This window comes from Watersipora subatra, chromosome 8 (genome assembly GCF_963576615.1).
Source record: "Watersipora subatra chromosome 8, tzWatSuba1.1, whole genome shotgun sequence".
Taxonomy (NCBI): domain Eukaryota; kingdom Metazoa; phylum Bryozoa; class Gymnolaemata; order Cheilostomatida; family Watersiporidae; genus Watersipora; species Watersipora subatra.
Genome location: NC_088715.1, coordinates 55460046 through 55473944, shown reverse-complemented (window position 1 = coordinate 55473944; position 13899 = coordinate 55460046). Strand labels below are relative to the sequence as shown.

Below are 13899 nucleotides of genomic sequence, written 5' to 3'. Positions count from 1 at the left end.
AATATATGACTGAACGAGATTATGTTTTTTTCGCGTGTGCTAATTAACACTTCGTGTATCATCACTACCAATTTTTAGCAAACAATCATTCGTCGAATCTTTTTATTTTTCCTTAACCTTTAACCCGTTAACCCTCATTTTCCCAGCGACGTGCTTTTGTAACGACGGTTTTAATCTAAAACGCAATAATTGTATTTGTTTTAGAAGTTGCCCGTCCTTTCGAAGAATTTCCCTTGATTTTGCGGAAAAGTGCGAAACATAGGGCCTTGCAGAACATAGGGTGTGCGGAACATAGACCTGACAGCTTCTACCAAACAATACTGAAAACAGACTAAGGATATAACTGCTATTGATACAAGCAAATAACCACCGTATTAAAAATTATATACATTTGGGTCTACAGTTAGGATAGGCTGATTTGGAAAATTGCTCAAGGCATAAGAAAAATTTTTGTTTTTAATTTTCACTCAGGTTTTAATAGCTAATTATTCTCTGGTTATCAACTAAATGAGTGGTAGAGCACCAAATTACAACTTACTTGACAAAGAAATGCTATGAGGGGTAAACTATCATAGACTCCATTCTCTGCCACCTATTGACAGATAATGGTGAGTCCGCAACCAGACCATTAATCATTCGTTTGGATAATTTACGTAAGAAAGTTATTGAGTCTGATCACAAATGGCAAACTGCGGTTTCTAATTATAATGCACAGCGTAGTAGTATTTATGAATAAATATGTAAATAAAAAGAATGCACTTGACATTTTTTATTTAATAAATGCTTAAGAATAGCGTCAGTGCCTAGCAGATAGATTAGGGAGCATTAATTATTGTTTCATATTATGTAAATTGTTGACACATGCCGGAAACTGCAGTTTCATACTTGTCAATAGCAATAGCGTTGGTTGTCGTCAACAGCAATAGTGTTTGTTGTCGTCGTCAATAGCGTTGGTTGCCGTCGTCAATAGCAATAACATTCAGTTGTTATCAACGATTCGCAATCTCAAGAGGTTTTTCAGGTACCTTACTTTGTAGGAAGCGTTTAATGTGTTTTCTGTGCAGTGATGTATGTAATTAGTGATATGGGTTTGTTCAGATCTGTTAGTGCAGTAGCATTTTATTTGTCAATTACTGTGAACACGCTGAATGACTTCGTGCATATCGTGTTGTTCTAGTTTTCATGTTGAATATAATGTTATGAGCGTGTGACCAGTTTACAAGCTATTTCAACTATTTCATTAAGACACACTAGTAAGATGGCAGTGAACTTATTTGATTTTGTGTGGTGCTATGAAGATAGCAAATCAGGAGACTTAAGTGACAGGTGTGATAAATTGGAGTTGGTTGCTATAAGTTGCAGTAGATTAAAGATTTGTTAGTTTTTAAGCCACTATTTCTGGTCAGACCCACTATTATAGCGTATAAACAATTGCCATAAAAAACAAGACAAATAAAATAAAAAAATTTAATTGTAAGAAAAATAAAATGATGTTATACTCTATATTTCAATATTCTAAATAAAAGTTTGTAAATAATTGTCTCGTTGATGACTAGTTGTTGATCTGGTGTATGCTGACTGCTACTTTGCTGCAACAAGTCATAAATCTGGCTGGCTCCTGTAATATTAGTGCTATACTTCCGCTCGTGCCTGACACTCTGTAGAGTTGTTTGCTTCGCTTAACATCTGTTAGCAATTGTTGCCAATTAGTCTTTTTCATATTACGTGGTGTTGATCAATAATAATCATGATTTAGTAACAATGTTATGCTGTTTTTCATTCATGTTCTTCATTACAATGGTCAGACAACTTCCAAACCAACTGATGTCCCATATATTCACATTGCATCATTTGTGATGGTTGGACAACTCCCATGCTTGATATTTCCAGCAGCATAGCAATTGCCCTAGATTTTCATGTTTGCTTGTTGATGTATTGCAGTGCTTGCTGCAATGTTTTGCAGCTGTTGTGGCATTACATGACTCCACAATTTATTATTTCTTTCGATTTATTGGTCATCTATCACATCAAACCCTGACACCAGTTTACAAGAAATTTGGCTACATCATTAGTAAGATGGCAGTGAACTTATCCAATTTTGTGTGGTGCTATGAGGATAGAAGCTCAGGAGACTTTAGTGACTGGTGGAATAAATTGGAGCTGGTTGCTAAGTTGCAGAATATTGAGGGTTTTTTTAGCTTTTATGCCACTATTTCTGGTCAGACTCACCGTGGCCGTGTATAAAAAATTGTCATAATTGTCATTAAAAAAAAAACAAGTTAATAAAAACTAAAATGCCAATAGCATTGACTGTAAACAACTTCAGTACATATGATCAACTGTGAAGGAGGGTGGTAGGAGACAATGAGGCAGTAAATGTTTACTTGGCTGACTTATGTCGATTGGCTTTATTGATGGGTCAAGAACAAGCTGACCTTCAACTGAAATGTGCATTCATATCAGAACTATTGGCGGATATCTCAGCACAGCTGAAATCTGTTAGCTCGATAGAAAAGTAAGAACTTAGTGACTTGTGCAAGAACAGTGCTTTCAATGAGTAACAGTGCGAGTGAAAACCCAATGTACTCGTATGTGACTGGATATGTGCAGGCTGATCGAGGGAAAATGGCCAGACATCCTCTGAGATGCTAGTGGTGTGGTCAGTTAGGATATATTTCTCACACATGCAGTCAACATCAACCACAGCAGGGAAACACAATTGCGGGAGCGTCGCCAGTGTCGGATGTCCGAGGCCGGATGTCTGATGCCGGATGGCCGATGCCGAATAAAAATTAATCCGTCAGCATTATCCACTGCTTCTAATAGTGTGCTCAATACCAGTATTCAAGCATTGGTAGACACTAGTTGCAGGTGGACTGTCATGCTGTAGTCTGTTGCTCAGCAGTTGAACCTAGCATTTCTAGGTCTAGAGTGTAACACAAAGACTTTGAATAGACATGTCACTATGCTTGGGAAAAACAATGGTGGCTACAAAGATGTGTGGGCTGCAATTAACAGATTTGTGTTTCTTGGTAGCATCTAAGCTGGTATGCAACTATGGAATGATTTTAGGTGTAGATGCAAGTAATAAACCTAGTGGTGTAACTACCAGAGACCACAGGAAAGTATCTGTTAACATCACTGGTCTTGCACAATCATCAAATAGATATTGTAAAGCTACTCACAAAATAGTGAGAGACAGACAAGTTTGATAATAGTGAAAAAAGATTTTTGCACATGTTTTGATGACAATTAAATGAACTATATAATGGAACTGGAAAAGTCAAGAGCCGGAATTGAGCAAAAAATGTGAACTTAATTCACAATAGATCGAGGAAGATTCGACCAGTAATGGATTTCAACAAAGAACTTAACTATTATATTAATAGCCATACTGTAGCTAATTTTGGTCTATGGTAAGATAAAATTTGTGAGTGGCAAATGCTAGGTGGAAATGCTAGTTCATTGAATCTCAAAAAAGTGTAATTGTTGGTGTTTGTGAAGCAAGATTTGCAGAAGTTTCAATCAGTCAGGTGCAATGATGTGTTGTATGTCCTGACGCAAATGGCATTCGGTTTAAACGTTGCGCAAAAAATAATGTCCAAAGTACTGTTTTGAGTTTTGTTTTTTATGAGCTCATCGATTGTGGACCTGACCAGTATATCAATGACATAATTGTTAATGAGAGTGTTGTGTTGACTGTGCAAGTGCAGAATCACCTGTTGAAGTATGGGTGAGTTACAAAAAATGAGCAAAGCTGAGTGAAACTTGGTTGCTACTACTAAAAGTCACATTAACAAGTGACGCATACATTTGGCCGAGAGATGGACCGTTGCCGAGTTTAAGTGATGATGTAACCAAAAAAGGATCTATTTTTAATACGTGACAAGCTAGTAGGTCACCATCAAACTGTTGGTTGGGTGCATTTCGCTTATGCTTACATGTAGAGGCTGGTGATTGTTCCTGACTAAGATAGCAGTTTTCATGTGAAAGTTATGAAGATGCTTAGTGAAACTTTGGGAAAACTAGCACCGTGACCCATCACATAAGCATTACATGAACCATTGAGCGGGCATTGGGTTACAGAGTGGGTAACTGAGATATTGTATGATGTGATGCCAGTAATATTGCTTTTGTTGTGTGCATTGGCATTGGCATTGGAAACCAGATGGTTGAAGATGCATCATGGATAAGGATGGAATGAAATGGGTCACATATCAATGTAGCAGATATAGAAGCAGGGTTAAAAGGCTTCCATTTGGCACTCAGGTGGAACTTGAAAAAGTGACATGTTTTTGCTGACTTGGCAAGTGTTAGCATAGGTGAGATTTGTAGTTGTGAACACTCATAGGCCTAGGGTGACCAGGCACAGTGAAATGAATGTTAGTGTGGAGGCTAGAATTGACGAGTACGATTGATGAGTATGGCTTAAAAGTAGACATTCAGTTGGTAAAGTCTACTGAGAACTGTGCTGATAGGTTGACAAGAGTTGAGAATAAGTGGTTAGCTAGTGATATGCCATGTGTGAACATAACATTGCAGCAGGGTGATCTGGAATGTGATGATCAGCAAATACATAGTAGGCATCATCTTAGAGTGTAAAGAACATTTTATTTGCAAATGCTAGCTGGGCGCCGCTATACAGTTGAAAACTGTAGAACAAGTTAAAAAAGAATGCCTTGCGTGCTGTCAAATTGATCATGCTCCAGTAAAATGAAAAGGGCACCTCAGAAGTACCCCAAACATGGTACAAAGTAGCGGTCAATATCACCCATTACATGCATGCGCCATATCTCACTCTGATTGCTTCTGGACCCAGTCAGTACACTATTTGGTCAAATTGAAACTTCTAGTGTTGTGATAATAAAGCTAGCACAAATATATACAAATAATTAAGTTGAGGCATTAAGTTAGTGAATTGGACTTGTTCAGCCCTGTTAGTGCAGAAGCAATTCATTGATCAATTACTGTGACTGCGCGAAATAAATTCGGGCATTTAATGTTGTTTTTGCATTCAAACTGAATAAAATGTTATGAATGTGTGACATTCTTACATTCAGATAGATTAAAGAGCATTAATTAGTGTTTCCTTCTAAATTGTTGCAACAGACCGGAAGTTGCAGTGTCATACTTCTCGTCAGCAGCAATAACATCCAATTGTTTTCTATGCTTACAGCAATGTTTTTAACGTTTCTGCAAACTGAAGCCGTTTTGCAGGCACCCTTACTTTGTAAAAAGAGTTTTATGTGTTTTATGTGCAGTGGTGTCGTTAACATTTCTGCGGTGCTCATTGAATTGTTGTGCAACTCATTTGTATCTCTGGTACTTTTTCAATCTCTAGTCTACTAACATTTTTCTGATCCTGTTGATGCTCGCCGACGCTACCCATATTCAAATCTCACACCATTTGTTCTCATTCTATCCTGGTTAAAGTATTATTTAGTTAGTAATTCAGATCTCCCTTGTTCGTTGGATATCGCACTTGATGGCAACCTAAACCACCCTATCATTCAGCAGGACACCCATCTACAAATCCTCGCCGCACTCTCCGCTCTTTCCATGAACCTATCAAGCCTATTTGCTGTCTTCTGCTCCGTGCTCAAAAACCTGTGCCTCGCAGCCACCATAACTCCCATATCATAAAAATGATTGTTTAATCTTTCCTTCAGCATCTCATACCGCATCTCATTCATCTCAATCACCTATGGTTCAAACAAGACTACCTTCCATTAATTTTTAAAAACTTTACTGCTACATTGTTGGTCTCTTAACCTTCAGGACTGATTGTGTTGTACATCAACTGTGATATTGATATATTTGTTTTGAGAAGATCATCTTATGCATAATTGTTCTGCACCTATCATACATACACATACGTTGTATTTAGTTTATTATCTTATTATATTTTTGTTTAACTTTAGTTTGCGCACTTTTGCTTCAGTTATATGAACTAATTTGATTACTATTAGTTCAGATACTTGCAGAAGTGTTAAGCTATAAACAATACCAATATTTACAGCCGTAGGAAACATTTTATTGCTTTAAACGTCCCACTGTAAATATACAAGCTGGCAAAATTCTAAACTGATAATAATAATACTATATTGTGAAAAACATTATATGAGTGAAATTTTCCTGAGTACGTTATGGAAATTTACAGGTTGAAAGGGATGATTAAGTTATATTGTTTTGGTCATGTTTAGTAAAAGTTGTCAAACTTAAGAACATGTAAATGCCTTTTTTGTCTTTTGGGATGTTTTTAACCTGTCTGTCAATAGATCTTCTTAGATAGATTTTTTTGAAGATCCTTCAATGATCCTGATGCTTTGTTCATTGAACGAATTATATACAATCTTTAGGGTTCAAGCTCTCCTCCCATTTTGGATCTGGTTTTCAGTGGTAGCTTGATACACCAACGATCAATTTCAATGATTTTACATTCATTGAAACTTGCGGTAATTGGTTGTTTAACATAATGCATTTGCCATGATAACTATGTAGCAGATGGTCACTACTCCAAAGTAGTAACAGTTATCATTATTCTTAGCACTTTCACCGCCATACGCGAGTTTATGCAAACTCTTTGATAGACCCCCATAGACACATTTTTGCGAAATTTACTGTGATGACGTAGTAGCTGAATATTAATGATTCGTGACAGCATAACCAACAATCACTAGTATTTCTAAAATATTTAGAGAGTTGTCTGAATAATTTTCTGAAAAATTAGCAAAATCATAACCATGATTGTAATCTCATAACGGTTATTGTGATCCCATAACCATGATTGTAATCCAATAATCGTGACTGTATTCCAATAACCGAAATTGTAATTCTATAACCATGATTGCAATCCCATAACCGTGATTGTATTCCCATAACCATAATTGTAATCCAATAACTGTGATTGTATTCCCATAACCGTGATTGCAATCCCATAACCATGATTGTAATCCCATAACCATGACTGTATTCCCATAACCATGTATGTATTCCCACAACCATGATTGTAATCCCATAACCATGATTGTATTTCCATAACCATGAACGTATTCCCACAACCATGATTGTAATCCCATAACCATGATTGTAATTCGACAACTGTGATTTTAATCCCATAACCATGACTGTATTCCCATAACCATGATTGTAATCCCATAACCATCACTGTATTCCCATAACCATGATTGTAATCCCATAACCATGATTGTAATCCCATAACCATGACTGTATTCCCATAACCATGTATGTATTCCCACAACCATGATTGTAATCCCATAACCATGATTGTATTTCCATAACCATGAACGTATTCCCACAACCATGATTGTAATCCCATAACCATGATTGTAATTCGACAACTGTGATTTTAATCCCATAACCATGACTGTATTCCCATAACCATGATTGTAATCCCATAACCATCACTGTATTCCCATAACCATGATTGTAATCCCATAACCATGATTGTAATCCCATAACTGTGACTGTATTCCCATAACCATGATTGTAATCCCATAACCATGATTGTAATCCCATAACCATGACTGTATTCCCATAACCATGAATGTATTCCCATAACCATGATTGTAATCCCATAACCATGATTGTAATCCCATAACCATGATTGTAATCCCATAACCATGACTGTATTCCCACAACCATGATTGTAATCCCATAACCATGATTGTAATCCCATAACCAGGATTGTAATCCCATGACCATGATTGTAATCCCATAACTATGATTGTATTCCCATAACCGTGATTGCAATCCCATAACCATGATTGTAATCCCATAACCATGACTGTATTCCCATAACCATGTATGTATTCCCACAACCATGATTGTAATCCCATAACCATGATTGTAATTCGACAACTGTGATTTTAATCCCATAACCATGACTGTATTCCCATAACCATGATTGTAATCCCATAACCATCACTGTATTCCCATAACCATGATTGTAATCCCATAACCATGATTGTAATCCCATAACTGTGACTGTATTCCCATAACCATGATTGTAATCCCATAACCATGATTGTAATCCCATAACCATGACTGTATTCCCATAACCATGAATGTATTCTCATAACCATGATTGTAATCCCATAACCATGATTGTAATCCCATAACCATGATTGTAATCCCATAACCATGACTGTATTCCCACAACCATGATTGTAATCCCATAACCATGATTGTAATCCCATAACCAGGATTGTAATCCCATGACCATGATTGTAATCCCATAACTATGATTGTAATCCCATAACCAGGATTGTAATCCCATGACCATGATTGTAATCCCATAACTATGATTGTAATCCCATAACCATGATTGTAATTCGACAACTTTGATTGTAACCTGATAGCTGTGATTGTCAGCTAGCTTACCTTAAGTTTGAAGTAACATTATACTATTATTAATAAACAATTTATACTTGCTGATTTTGTTAAACTTTTTTTGCTTATTACGTTTCAAGGATTAGTTTGAAAAGACAGGTGCTTTGCTTTGTGTGTTACTCAGATAAGGTCATTGAAGAAGCAAGCCAAGCTTCAATTCTTTCATACCTCTAACAATTCTGAGCTGAATTTGGTTCAGCAGTTTTTGCTTTAGTCATTTTTCTATTGGTTAAGAATTTAAAGTGAGGATTATGTGCTGCCATAGTTTGTGAATTGATTATCAGTAAAAATACTTTTAAAAACTTAAGGATTGCTAAAAGTGGTGTTGAGAGGAAATAATGCTTCTTACTACGCAGCAAATTTAGCCTTAACAAAAACAAAATTCATATATTTACCTATGTATATAAATCTCAGTGTTCGTCTTTTTGACTGTTTGGGCACCATATGTCCAAATAAAGCGATTAAAATGTAGCAATGAAAAATCCATGTTAAGGATTTGATCTCGGAATCTCCCATTCTCAACGCGACAAGCTAGCCCATTAGGCTACTCGGTATCCAATATATTGGTGACCCAGATACCCATTATCTAAGTTGAAATGCGCATAGCGATTCTGCTTTACGCGCAACGTCGCTAAAGCTTGCTCTCAGGGCTCTTATTAGTAAGTTTAGCAATACGGATATTAGCAAATAGCAACTACGTTACCTGCCACTGCTTACAAGCTATTTTTAATACCCGTGCAACGCCGAGCATTCGGCTAGTCTATATATATCTCAAATTTGGTCTGTATGTGTGTACTTTGATTTGTCTAGCTAAAGTTATTAAAATTTAGTGATGATATATCTGTTTCATGCTGGATTTAATCTCGAAACCTCCCGTTTGCCAGGCAAATATTTTACCAATTAAGTTACACGAGACTGATGAATTCATTGGGCGATATATGTCACTATGTGGGTGAAAATATGCATAGCATTACATTACAGCACATCAGTGCCAAAGCTTGCTCTCACAGCTCTTCTTAGTAAGTTTTGCAACACTAGTTTACTCAAATTAGCCATTGGCAATGAGCCACGCTAATGGCAAGTGGCAAGCAACTACCTTACCTGAAAATGTTTATAAGCCAAGCATTCCGCTAGTATATATATATATATATATATATATATATATATATATATATATATATATATATATATATATATATCTATACATGCTACAGACAGTACTGTTTCGGCTATTGAAGCCTCATCAGTGCAGCTCAGAGCTTAGGCAAGGGACGCAAATCCCATTACCAATGAGAGTTGACTTCCTGTATATATATATATACATGTATATATATATATATATATATATATATATATATATATATATATATATATATATATATATATATACATGTATATAATGAAGCGTCGGTATTTTCACCGTTTGTGTCCAATGAATAGCTATTGGTCCAATTATGCTAAATGCCAAAAAATGATTGGCGATTAAAGTATTGGTTTGACATTGCATTGATTTGACATCAGAATTGTATTACCACTTTTACTTCTAGCTGCAATTGCAGGATACACGCTCACCATGTACTTTACATTATTAACTGATATAGTGTTTGTTTTTTTTTCACGTTTTTTTACAAGCCTTAAATTCATTACCTACTTTTATAGTATGAACTTTGGTAGTCTAAAATTGTCTAGTTCATTTACACGTCCCGCCTATGTGAGAGCTTTATTGATAAGGATACCATAAATCCTCAGATGTGAAGTTATTTTTAGAATCTTTTTATTTGCTACATCCTCCACTTTTTGATTCCAAGTGTCTCTCTGAGACACTTCAATATGCATTCACCGAGCCTATGAGCTGTGACTGTATGAATCGTCCATCAGTTGACACCATAGAAAAAGGCAGATTATCACTTAGTATTATCACTTTTTATACTGTTCTTTTGGTTTTGATGGCCAGGTCTTTGATGTTTCAGACTCAGCCTCCTAGTCTGTCAAATGTTCTTGATGCAGTTGACAAGCCTCTACTAAATTCTGCATAAAGTTTGTCATTAGAGGTGCTTGCTCTGAGTTATTTGATAACTATTGAAATGTTTTATCGATTGACCTGCAGCTCATAACACACCTCTGATGGTTCAAGTAGATGCTATTACAGCACTTCAGCTTTTGGCGTTTGTTTATCTTTAACCCAATCTGTTTGGCAAAATGTTAGAAATGAGATAGAACCATCTGCATGGTTCATTCCCGGTTTTTCATCTCAATCGATTTATTGAGCTCGACATCATAGTCATCAAACCACTCTGCATCCTTTCTTTCAGCTATGCCTAAAGTATTTTTGGATACCTCATACATTGTTGACTTGAAGGTCGGCTACATATATGTTCTTTATTGAGCCAGAGAAAGCACACAACTTTTTAGCCATTTCATCTTATACTTTTTTCCTAATAAAATCATGATCTGCACGACATTTAGTTTTTTAATGTATCAGTTGGTTTTACGCATAATCTTTCTCACTCTGAGTCTAGTTCCATGATCAGCTTTACAGTTGGCACATCTTAGTGCTTTTGTGTGAAAAATGTCAAAGAAATCAAATTGGTAGGTGATAATGAAATCAGTGAAATGTTAATATATTGACCACTAATAATTTTTTCGTTTGAAACATCTTTAGTTATCACAAGTTTATGTTTAATGGAAATGGACTCTAAAGATTTTATTATACATTTATTCAATATTCAGCTACTTTACAATACATACATAATTAACACCTTGTTATCTGGAGACACTATGAGAAACCCATTTGTTTAAAACATCTTCAGTTTTTGAAACTTCATGTTGCCGCGTATCTAACACTGCTACCATTAATGACTGTAATTCTTCCTTTAAGCTGTAACTGTGATATTTTGTTATTACTGAAATAGCGCTATGTAGATAATTAAACTTACACACTACATGTATTACGAGCTACTATCACAGTTATCTTTTAGTATAATATTGTATTCAATGTTATTCTTCATTCAGATTCCAATAGGCTAAGAGAGGCATGAATTTCATGAATCTAATCAAATTTTTGAAGCTGCTGCAGTGTGACTAAACATGTGTACATAAACACACTTATACTACTGAAAAGATATTTCAATGTCACTAAACTAATGTTTTGGCTAACTGCTTGTCTTGTAGGTTTACAGACTGAGCAGTTAGAATCATGGGCGAACCCACGGAAGACCTTGCCCGCAAAACAGTATGTATGCTCTATTTCAAAAATATTTGATTAACAAGACACCAAGGGTTTTATATTCCTTATGAATGAATATAATTTTTTGTGTTACAAGCAAAAGCAATTTTTTGGAGCTTATGTAGCTGTACTTTCTAGCAATGGTCATTCACCATTCAGTTTTTTTGATATGTTTTGGTTGAGCACATGGTAACATGTTAAACAAAAAGTTGCTTACATGCATAGAAAATATTTAACAGTATGTATATTTGGTGCAAGTTGACTTTAGAGATCGTTGAAACATAAACCAAATAAGCCATTTTTTGTTTTTTAGCACTGGCTTACTTTAGTGATGTAAAAATTAAAGCAATCTTGGAGTTTGCTTGATTTATTAAATAAATTCGAGTGACATACATTGCCACAATGAGTGAGCCACAATGATGCCAAGCTACTGTGTGAATGTATAGAACAGCATTAGAAAATGACAATTAATACTAAGAAACTAAAAAAAACCAAAAATGTTTAAAATAAATAAAAATTGGCCTCATTTAAATAAAAAAGGATTCACTCTATAAAAAAGATAAACTAGAGAATCTATTTATAGAAGCTAAAACCTAGTTGACGAAAATGTTTCCACCAAAATACAATGCCACAAAATTTACACTTTGGCTGTAAAACAACTACAGTCATACCTTGAAATTTGAGCTTAAACGAACGATTTTCGAAACTGAAGCCATATATCAATTTTCTCATATCTCAAAGTAATATTCTCTATATAAAATAACTAAACACAAATTAACACATTACCATCCTTTAAAAGAATACCTCAAGCAGGCTATTATAATGGAAAAATGTGTTTTCAATTGTTTTAATTCATTACCTACGCTCAGAGAGTGACAAATATCTATCTAGCAATTATGATTTGCTATAAATGTAACATTATTATGTACAGCTATGTATAGAGTACTGTACCATGTTACGTAGTTTACCTTGTTGTACCATGGTAGCCCATTTGCATACTAAATAGTTTGCATACTACATAGTTTGCATACTACATGGTTGCATGTTTGGTACACTACCCTTTTTTGACGCCATGTAGCATAACATAAAGTTTAAATTTAGCTGAAATAATTTTAGCTTACTAAATACACACTTAAAGATAATTTCTAATCTTATAATAAATTTCATTCTCATGTTTTTTTATTTTTACTACCGGTTTCTGTTTTGGTGCTTTTTTTGTTCGCTTTCACTATCACTTTTATCCAGCCTTTTTAAAAACTTTCTCAAAGTGGCCCAACAAAAAAGATTGAGAAGTGCTGTATTTGAAAGTGGCCTCTTGCATACTTAGCCACCTAACGGATGCATTGAAAACCATATCGTATGCTCGTATCTCAAATTTGTTTTGTATCTCAAGACAAAAGCTTACTCAGTTTTCTTCGTATCTATAACTTGTCGAATGTAAGGGGATTTGTATGATGAGGTATGACTGTAAGAGATCTACCTAATCTGTGAAAGTTCATTTTATTTACTAGGCTAAACTATTTGTCAAAACAATGACCGATCACTACATGCCAGTTACAGTTTTGAAATGTATTGAAGCTGCAAGCATTTGAAATAACATTACAAAAAAATCTCACAGACAAGCTTAAAGTTGCTTGTTAATATCTATTACACAGCTACACAAAAAAAACACAACCACCTTTTCAATTCCATAAAATCATTATTTCAAAGATCTTTTGGACATGCTAGTATGGTGAAAAGACAAACTACTTTATGGTCGTTACCCATTGAGTTATACCAATGTTTCACAAATTTGATTAAGAGATTATTATAACCAAAATCACATTAAGCCACTGACTTAGTGAAGCTCTTTTCATATATTGTTTTGCGATCTTTCAACATCATGCTAGAATTATGTTGTTTGTAGAAACAGAAGTTGCAAATAACAGACTGTACCATAGAGTTCGATGGTAGTCTAGATGATGGCAATTCTAATAATATCAAAATAGTACTACAGATGGGAAAAGCCAATCCAAAGGAGAAAACTGACGGTATACTTTGTTCCCTATTAAAGTTTTGTACACAGTTTATGGTAGTATTGATCACATAAGATTTATACTAGTTGTCTTTGATGCTTAAAACCTTTTCGCGTTGCATTTGTGCTAAATGCTACTTATAAAAGTTTTGCTTTACCAAAAAATGGTTTGGACGCTAATATTAACTAGTTCAGCAGAATAAAAGTTTAGGTCAGAAGACAATGGGAGAGGTATTGGACAGCCAGA

The 13899-nt window shown here is 35.1% G+C and overlaps 1 long non-coding RNA gene across 1 annotated transcript; it reads left to right on the top strand.

Annotated features, from left to right (window-relative positions):
* Positions 1 to 939: 939 nt before the first annotated feature.
* Positions 940 to 13670, top strand: LOC137402205 (uncharacterized). The gene is made up of 3 exons (XR_010979487.1): positions 940 to 1021; positions 11584 to 11644; positions 13545 to 13670. It is a non-coding gene; the product is annotated as an uncharacterized lncRNA (long non-coding RNA).
* Positions 13671 to 13899: the final 229 nt, after the last annotated feature.